The sequence below is a fragment of the Oreochromis aureus genome, linkage group 18 (genome assembly GCF_013358895.1).
Source record: "Oreochromis aureus strain Israel breed Guangdong linkage group 18, ZZ_aureus, whole genome shotgun sequence".
Lineage (NCBI taxonomy): Eukaryota > Metazoa > Chordata > Actinopteri > Cichliformes > Cichlidae > Oreochromis > Oreochromis aureus.
In genome coordinates, this window is record NC_052959.1 from 10,297,817 (window position 1) to 10,306,903 (window position 9,087).

Consider the following 9,087-nt stretch of genomic DNA (forward strand, 5'->3'; position numbering starts at 1 on the left):
GGATGCGTGGTTGCTACGGGCGACTGACAACAGACGGCAACAGAGAAACAGCTAAAAGCTGGAGTTGACACTATCGTAGTGGAAATAAGTATTACCTTAACTGTCTTAATCAGAATAAGATGTCTAGCACTAACACAACTCTGCCTGACACAGGCTGGGATGAGCACTTTGCTCTCCCCGAGCCCAACGCTGAAAACAAGGCTCTGCTGGAGGAGGTGAGTGTGGGAATATAGTAACTGTTTATCTCACCGCTAAATAAATAGTTTTAGTAAGTGACGTAATCTAACGTGTCAAACAAGTCTAACAGGGGAATCCGGGATCTCTGAACGAGCCTCTGAATGACTATAATGCTCACAACGTAAAATAAATTCTGCTTGGGGACTCATGTTTGTTGTCAGCTCTGTTTGCGTCCGCTCTGACTTTACGACAAAAACACCACAATATATATATATATATCGTATATACGGTGCACAATATAATAGAGAATATGCTTGTGTTGGGGGCTATATTGACGCTGTAAGTATCTAGACCGGAAGGGTCAGACCACTTTATACATTATGGTTATTATATATTTTTTATACCCCCCACCCCGGATTTTTGATTTCTCTAAGTTCAAATAGTAAGTTCTCTGCTGAGCAACAGCAATGATTAAAATCTAAATCCGAAACACCCTTTATAGTGGAAAGGCTCTCTGGGTCCCATTTTTTAAGCCATCACCAGAGTATTATTCTTGATCAGTTATTTTTCCTCCTTGAACGCGCAATTTATGTTTATGTAAAACAGAGGAAGGACAGCTGATGTGTTAAGAAGTGCAGTTTTACAAATATATATGTTAGTTTTCAGTCTTTTGTCAGTACAGCTAGCCTTCACTTTACAAGGCACAGGACAAATGTGGATTTTCTTAACCTGTATTTTTAGTGATTATAATTCAAACAAGCCCTGCAGTATACTGTTGACCAGTCCAGGGTCTGCCCAGCCTCTTACCCTATTGCACCTGGAATAGACTTGAACCCCCTGACAGCTGTAACCAGAGCTTTCCAATAGGTTGTTTCTGGCCTCATTGCTTGACATCACTAATCTAGACCACTTTGTATCACTGCCTGAGTTCACAAGTCCTAAGGTTTTTCACAAAATTGGTAGGTGGCTAAGTGTTGCTCATAAAAGGTAGCCCTGTTCAAACATTCTTGTGTTACATTATCTGGTAACCTGCTCAACAACAGATTCACAGAAAAGAGATGGAGCTGCTGGAGCTGGAGCACATGCTTGAGAGAAATAAAGATCACAAGAAGATAATGACTGAATACTTAAAAAATGCCAAACAAGAGCTGGAAAACACTGAGGTGAGAATATTAGAGCATATTGTGAATTTACCGTTTGTCGTACCAGTGTGTGCCGTGTGTGAGACTCTTGTAACTGGCTTGTAGTTACTGTGTGTTACTTTAGTTATTCTGATGTTTTTTCTGCTCACAGGCTCTGTGCAAGGCAAAGGAAAGAGAGGAAGAGTTCGAGAAACACTTGACAGCTCTCTCAGACAGAGAGACAGGTCGCCAGGCTCAGGAGGCTGCTAAGATGGAGAAAGAGCTCAAGTCTTTAGCAGAGAGGAAAGACATGATAGAGGTCTGTGTATATAAACATCTGTATATACACATCATATACAGGATTTGGCTTAGTTTAGCTGTTGGTACCAAAATGACCTTCTGAACTTTTGCCCATCTTGCCAGAACCACATCTTCAAGGGCAAACAGAAGCTGGATGAGTTTATGGAGCAGATGAACTGGGACAAGCAGACCATGGATGCCTTTTTAGAGGAGTCGGCGCATAAAGATGAGGACACAATGGCCATCATCAAGTATGCTCAGCAGGACGAGCAGAGGATCAAGGTAAAAATAAAGTAAATTCTGGAATATGGATCATCAAGCTGTGTTCACCCTCTGCTAACAGCTGTCTGATCTCTCCTCATATAGTCACTCACTCTGGCTATAGAGAAGAAGACACTGGAAGCCAGAGAAAAGCAAAAAGCACTGGTCAAACAGTCGACTGAGACTTTATCTGCGCAGGTAATGTGAGACTGATTCTCAGCAGACAAACCAAAGCAGCTGCAAAAAACTCCTTCAGGATGACTGTTGCTTCCTTTCCTGTCCAAACAGATCGCTTTGGATAAGACTACAGAGAATCTGCAGCAGGCACATCTGGAGACCCAGCAACTCATCCACCAGTGGGAAAACACTATCAAGCAGATGATGCAACGGGATGAAGACATGCAGCAGTGCGCTCTGGTAAAGTTCACTTCTGTTGATAAAAGACATTAAAAAGCCATGAATATGTGAATTCACACTGACAGGTACACTTGAGTAACACCTGATGTGTTCCTTTATCATTCCAGCAAGTTGCTCAGTTGAATCAGACCATTAGGAAAAGGAATGCCACTGTAACAGAGAGGAAGAACTTGCTGGATACTCAGAGGAGCAACAACAAGGAGACTGAGAGGAAGATAACCCTCACCAACCGACAGGGAGCAAAACTGAGACAGGATCTGAAGGAGCAGGAGAGTAACTGCAGCAGGCTGCAAGATGAGGTCAGTTCCTCAAACTGTGCTATATGTAAAGGAGTAGTAGCTTCATGTTCTAAGAGCTCATGTTTGTGTCCTGCAGCTGAATACCCTCAAAAACACACTGGACAGAACAACCTCTGACGTGGAGTCCCTGACATCCCAGATATCCAGAATGAAGAAAGACATCCAGGATAAAAATGACAAGTCAGTGGAATCTTACGACACATCCCTGCCTATAAATTAGCACTGTGATGTTTTACCTCTTTCCCATGTACTACATGTAAACTGTACAGTGCTGTGACAAAGTATTTGGCCCCTTTTTTTTCATACACACTTATTTCCCGATCATCAAAAAAAAATGTTAATATTTGACATATTTGGGCGCTCCGTTTCTGGGCTGGGGCCCTGGCCGGGCCTCGGGGGCTTGGGTCCTGGTTGGTGTGTTGCCGGGGTTGTGGGTGGGCGGGTGGGTGTATGGGGGCCCAGCCCTGGCGCAGGGTTCCGCCAGTGCATCGAGCCACCTGGGGGGCTCTTCAACTGGTGGGGGAGGCTGTCACATCTTGCAGGAGCTTTCCTCTCTTCAGGAACTCACTCTGCAGGAGGGGGAGATACAGGAGAGGTGGAGGAAGATCTCAGCCTGGGCGTCTATTGTCTTGTGTAGTCTGGAAGATGAGTGGATGATGGGGTGGGTGCAGTTTTCTCTGTGGTGGGGTCAGGTGGGCTGTCCCGGGCTCTGTGGGGCCGGGCGGCGCTGCTGCACTGGGCCCCGGTCCGGATGGGCCTGGGCCCCCTTTCCCTGGCGGGTCGTGGAGTATGGGGGTGCCTACTGGGGTCAGCGGGGGAGCTGGCCCCAGGGAGGGGTCACTTGCCCCTCCCTTCCTTCCCTCCCCATCTCCAGCTGCCTCCCTCTTCCTGCTCCACCACAATCACCAGGGCCAAAATCAGGGCCTTGGGGTAGGGGTGTGTCACCAGGGTGCAGAGGAGGCATCCCCCCCCCTCTGTCCCCTTCTGGCTGCCTCTGCCTCAATTTTATCTCACAACTTAGACATTCACATTACTCACACTCTCATTACACATACATATAGGATCTTGGGGGTGGGCATGCTACACGGAATCCAAATTACCATCAGGGTGTACACCTCACCCCTGGCGTCGTTGCCCACCTCTCAATTTTAAATACATGTAGACATTGAGGGCTAGCAGGAGGGGCTATGCGCTTACCTGCTGCTCTCTGGCAGGTAGCTCCATGCCCTCCTGGGTTTTAAATGCACCTTAGAACACACATGCATCAACACTATGTATATGAGTGTGTGGAGGGAGGTTTGGAGTCTTCTCACACCCCCGTTCTCTGCGGCCTGCTGGAGCGGGGGGCCTAGGAGGAGGAGTTGGCCGTCCGACTGGGCTCTGGAATGTGGGGCCTCCCTGCTGCTGCGGAGTCGGGGCGGTCTGCTTCTCCCACCGCAGGGAAAAGTAAACACCACCTGGGTCTGGGTGCAGTTTCCCCCAGGGGCAAGGGTACCTAGACCCGGTTCTTAGAGTACGCTTGGGGAGTATGATTGTGTGTACAGTGTCTCTCTATGTCTGTCTCCACGTTGGTTGAGTGTTGAGTAATTGCATATGAGAGCATGAGGGTGGGAATGGATGTTTGTATCTGTGTGTGCCTGTATGTCTGTGTCTATATGTCAGGTTGGGTATCAGACGCCACCTCTCTGGGGACATCTCAGGCCCTCCAAGGTTTGGAGGCCTATCTCCCCCCACCACTTCCCCTGCCGGTGGCGGACGCCCTCAGACATCGGTGCGTTGGTGGTTCTTTGTGTCCGGGGATGGGCGTCCAGGTACACACCGGCTCACTCCTTGGTGGCTGCTTATCGGAGCCTGGGGCTCGCTCGGGCCCCTTTGGGGGGTGGGGTGCCCTCGGCCTCTCGGCCTGGGGCTCGGTCACTCTGGCACAGCTGGCTGCCGGCGGAGTTCCCGGGCACGTCACTGCAACCCCCCCTGGCTTCTGCTCCACGGCTGCTGAGTGACCCCTCATCTGGGACTCTTCTCAGCTCTTTCTGGGATAGTGACGCGGCTGCCCCTCTGTTGGTCTTCCTTGGTCTCTTGTGTTCTGGGGGCCTCTGGATGTCTGGAGTTTTGATCTCCTCCATACCTGCTTCATGCCCTGGAGGACGGGGCAGTGGCCCCCCACACCCTCTAGCAGATCATTACATGAAGGAACCTTTTAAAAACAAGCGCGTCCATGCTCACAGGTGTACACACGGGTGATCACACACACAAACTACACCCTTTTTGGCTCCTACCTCAAAGCACACTGTGCGCAGTCGATCTTACGTGCTGCACAATAATGTTTAATATTTAGTATTTACTGTTATATTCTCATATATCATCGTGATGTTGTTTATTCTATTGCTCTCGTTTTCTTTCTCAACAGGTGATCCAGGTGATTGATATATGTATTTTTTGTCTGCTTATTCTGTTGTTTTTTTGCCCTTTTTCCCCGTCCCTCTTCTCCGCTGTTTTCCTTTCCTCTTTCTTTCTCCCTTTCTTTCCCCCAGTCAAGTCTGTCCCGTATTTAGCAAGTGAAAATAAAATAAACAATAAAGGTGAATCAAATAGACCATTACGGCAAGGCTGGGATGGTCCATTTGGTAAAGTAAATCCGTTGGGCATCTTTCTTCGCCTTTAGACAATAATTCTGATGGCAAAGAGCCAAACGGGACAGGCCCCCCAAAAAAAAAAAAAAAAAAAAGACATTCTTAAAGTGAAAAAAAAAAAAAAATCCCTTTTCTGTAAAAGTTGTCATCTGAACATAGTATAAAAATGGTTGTGGTTTTCCGGTCTGAAAAACCTGCATTCTTTTTAATGGCCTCTAGGAGGCAATAGAGGTGGTTACAAGAGAAGTTCTGGTCCCATGTGGGAAAACGGCTTTCTACTTGGACTTCTGAAACAGGTTTCTGCTAAGCTTATGGGCTTAGCATTTAGCATTCAGGTCATACTGAATAAAGCATTGAGTCATTTTTGCTAATTTTGGTCGATTTTAGTGTCAGAATGGACGATTGTCCAGGATGTGTCTATTGGACACAAGAACTTGTAAAAAATGGTAAATGGCCTGTATTTATATAGCGCTTTTCTAGTCCCTAAGGACCCCAAAGCGCTTTACATATCCAGTCATTCACCCATTCATACACTGGTGATGGCAAGCTACGTTGTAGCCACAGCCACCCTGGGGCGCACTGACAGAGGCGAGGCTGCCGGACACTGGCGCCACCGGGCCCTCTGACCACCACCAGTAGGCAACGGGTGAAGTGTCTTGCCCAAGGACACAACGACCGAGACTGTCCGAGCCGGGGCTCGAACCTGCAACCTTCCGATTACAAGGCGAACTCCCAACTCTTGAGCCACGATTGCCCCTTGTGCTTGATAAATCTTAGCCACATCTTTATACAATGTCCGTACATCTGAATGGGCCGCAAATGTTGCTCCAAAACCTTTACGTAGCGTTAAGCATTAACGGTGCCTTCACAGATGTGCAAGTTATCCCTGCCGCATGCTCTAATGTGGCTCATGGGAGCCTTTTGCACAATCATGTTAGTTATTAACCCAGTTAGTGGGGAGCTGTTCCACCAGGTGGTGTTTTGGGGGTTGCAAAATTTTCTAGCTTTGTTCTTCTGGTCTGACCCATTTTTCTTTTTTATTATTTTTTTAATGTATTCCTAAAAATAAACAAATAAATAAATATAAATTAGCATGTTGTTCAAAATTAATAAGAAATATCAGTCTTTATCTGATCTGATCCGATCCTCCTTATATTACGAGGCCAATCCCAAAAGTAAGGTCTCCTTTTTGTATTTCGAAAACAATAGGAGACCTTACTTTTGGGATTGCCCTCGTACATCAGTTACATGTGGGGCTGAAACAATTCTGATGATTATTATATTTGGCTTTTATTTACATTTTACACACTGCCCCAACTTTTCTGGAAACGGTGACACCAAAGTAAAGTTCTGTGATAATTTCCATTTTTATGCTATAAAATCACTGACAACTGTAAAGGCTTCCGAGGTCTGCTTGGACTTTGTCAGATATAAACCAGTTGCTACATTTTGCATGAGCTGAATTTTTAGCCACTGGACAGCAACAGTGTTTTGTTTTGTTTTTTATCCTTCTGCAGGTGTGACAGCATAGAGAAGCTAAAAGCTCAGCTGCCTAAGATAGAGCAAGAATTAAAGGACTCAAGGAAATTTAAGGAGACTTCTACCAGTTTACATTTAATTTTGCAAAGAATCCTGGCCAGAAAGGTTTGGGTAAGAATCCTTTTAATGCTCATCGGCTGTTTTTGTTTTCTTGGTTGAATTTCTTTTGATTGAATACTGGTTTTCTTACAGATTTAGAAATGGCAATTGCATATTGGAATTTAGTTCTCCGGAAGATTCAAGTTCCTGGACCTGTGGAACAAATTTTTAGTTGTAAGTTTACAATAACTAAATCATAACAAGGCTATGCTAAAAATGCGCAGGTATCATCGTTTCTCGTAAATAAACTTTGCTCCTCGTCCTTTGCAGGAACACCACAAAAGATCGATTCCTAAGGACACTTGGAATCTCTTACTAGACTTCAGCACGATGATCACAGACGACATGTCGAATTACGACGAGGAAGGTTTGTAGATTTCTCGTTGGCAGTCATGTCTTGAAACGTGTTATTCAAAGTCAAAATCGCTGAATCTGTGTTGCTTCTTCAATAGGGCGTGGCCCGTCCTTATTGACGATTTTGTGGAGTTTGCGCGACCACACATCGGAACCAAAAGCACTGCAGTTTAAGGTCCGCTCTCACTGAAGTAACAGCCATGAGAGGTTTCTACAAAATCAGTGACTGGAGGACGGTGGAGTCACACTGAGCTGGGAACTATGTTGCCTTTTCAACCCTCAGGACTGAAATATTTTACACAGCAGAGACTTTATATATATTATGTGTATGTACAAAAGGCATATCCGTTTGTTAGTTAACACGTGATAGTTTGAAACTTTTATCTAAAGTATTGGGCTTTTGTGTGCGCTCAAGCCAACTAGAGAGGAGTCTCCATTTGAACCCACGTGGGTCCCTGATGTGGTTGCACTCCGATACAGGTAGATATACACACTTGAACTGTAATGTAAACACAAGGGTTTGCAAAGAAGATGTTGTTCTTTAAATACTGAATTTTAATACTAGTGTGCATTTCCTGAATTTTGTTTTATGATACGTTTGTGTTACAAGTCAGTATCAAACATTGATTGTAATTTTTAAATCATAATGCTGTTTGTTTAAACACAAATACATAAGGATAAAATAAATGTTTCAGTTTGGTCTCTTTAAAGTTGCCAAGCCTTTTGTGCGTTTATACTTAGAAAGAGAAAATGAGTCATTGAAAGTCAGTCTCTGTTTGTTTCATTGCCAATTATCCTCATTAACCTTTAGAAATGTCTTAATTTTTTGTGGCACAAATCCAACAAGGTGCTGGAAACATTCCTCGAAGATCTTCATCAGGATTGACATGATGGCATGACGAAGATTTGTTGGCTTCATGATGAGAATCTCCTGTTCCGCCACATTCCACTGGACTGAGTTGAGGTCATTTGAGTGAACTCATTGTGGTGTTCATGAAACCAGTTTGAGTCCAGGGAATCTTTCCCATTGAATTGTAGCCAAATTTTCCTGTTATTGGCTGACGAGAGGCACCTGGTGTGATCTAATGCTGCTGTAGTTCATGTAGTTTAAAGCTAGATGTGTTGTATGTTCAGAGTTGCTCTTCTGTACACCTTTGTTGTAACAATGGGTTATTTGAGTGATTGTTGCTTTTCTATCAGCTGAAAACAATCTGGCCATTGTCCCATGACCTCTGACTTAAACGAGGCAGAGAGCTGCTGCTCACTGGATATTTTCTCAGTAGATCAGCAGTTTCTGTAATACTCGGACCAGCCTGTCTGGCACCAATAGCCATGTCGCATTGAGAGTCACTTTAGTCCCCATTTTGATGCTTAGTTTGAACTTCAGTAGGCTGTCTTGACCATGTCTACATGATAAAATGCATTGAGTTGCTACTATGCGATTGGCTGATTTTTAGATATTACATTAAGGAGCAAATTTGAAATGTGATGCCATGTTTTATTTATTTATTTATTTATTTATTTTTTAGAAAGAGGGGCAATACATATTAATGAACATTTTAATAAATGTAAATATGCCAGATTATAGCCTTGGGCTAATTTCCATCTGCAGACCCTCTGGCAGGTTGGTGTTAAACACAAGTTAGTAAAAACATACAGAGACACTATTTACAGGTCATGTAACAGAGACAAAAACAGTCATCACATTATACTAGAACAAACAAATGACAAGAAGAGTGGACACAGAGGACAGCATAGATAACAATAACGGAAACACATCAATTACATTGCACAAACCCCAGTATTGCATATGCCCTGACTGTCGTGATATTACGTTTACCCATTGCACTAACAGTTATTTCCCTTTAGTAATTCACTAACTCTTTTTCC

At 44.5% G+C, this 9,087-nt stretch overlaps 1 pseudogene; it reads left to right on the plus strand.

The window, feature by feature from the left end:
- Nucleotides 1-7,828, plus strand: LOC120434194 (annotated as a pseudogene).
- Nucleotides 7,829-9,087: the final 1,259 nt, after the last annotated feature.